Source organism: Octopus bimaculoides, chromosome 9 (genome assembly GCF_001194135.2).
Source record: "Octopus bimaculoides isolate UCB-OBI-ISO-001 chromosome 9, ASM119413v2, whole genome shotgun sequence".
Classification (NCBI taxonomy): domain Eukaryota; kingdom Metazoa; phylum Mollusca; class Cephalopoda; order Octopoda; family Octopodidae; genus Octopus; species Octopus bimaculoides.
Genome location: NC_068989.1, coordinates 20,838,379 through 20,839,105, shown reverse-complemented (window position 1 = coordinate 20,839,105; position 727 = coordinate 20,838,379). Strand labels below are relative to the sequence as shown.

General features: G+C 36.9%; 1 protein-coding gene across 1 annotated transcript in view; it reads right to left on the bottom strand.

Annotated features, from left to right (window-relative positions):
* Positions 1 to 727, bottom strand: part of LOC106882574 (acetylcholinesterase) — a 66,343-nt gene that overhangs the window by 64,773 nt on the left and 843 nt on the right. The window lies entirely within an intron of this gene.

The following is a 727-nucleotide window of genomic DNA, read 5'->3' as shown; positions in this document are numbered from 1 at the left end:
TTTTTTTGCATTTTGCTTGGTGTGCTAACGATTCTGCCATCTCACCGCCTTTTCCCAGAAAATATTGTCTTCAAGTTTTAGCATTAAGCCAGCTATTTCGTAGGAGGAGTTGAGTTACTTACATTGACCCAGTGTTCAACTGGCACTTATTTTATCGACCGTGAAAGGATGAAAGGTAAAGTTGAACTCGGTGGAATTTGAAAATCAGAGTGTAGCCCGACGCGGTAACGATTCTACCAACTCGCCGTCCTTTTCAAGAAAATATTGTTTTCAAATTTTGGTACAAAACCAGTAAGTTCGTAGGAGGTACGAAATCGATTACATCGACTCCATTGTTTAACTGGTACTTATTTTATCGACCCCAAAGGATGAAAGGTAAAGTCGACCTCGGCGAATATTAAAATATCTGTCAAACAGGAAAATTCAACAACTAAGTTTTCGGTCATAAGGCATTTTCTGTTCTATTCTACTCTCACATTTCTTTCTATATTTATATCATACTGAATTATTTCTGAGCCCTGTGAAGAAGGTTTTATGTGATCACTGGATCTGCTAGAAATAACGGCTAAATCTCCTTCAAATCAGTTTTCATCTTCAGTAAGGAACCAATACTTTAGATAACGTAATAGTACATATTTTAAGGTGAACAGGATTGTCAAAACCGGAATGGTTAATCAGGATTGGATTGGCAATATAGGTAGTAGTAGTAGTAGTAGTAGTAGTAGTA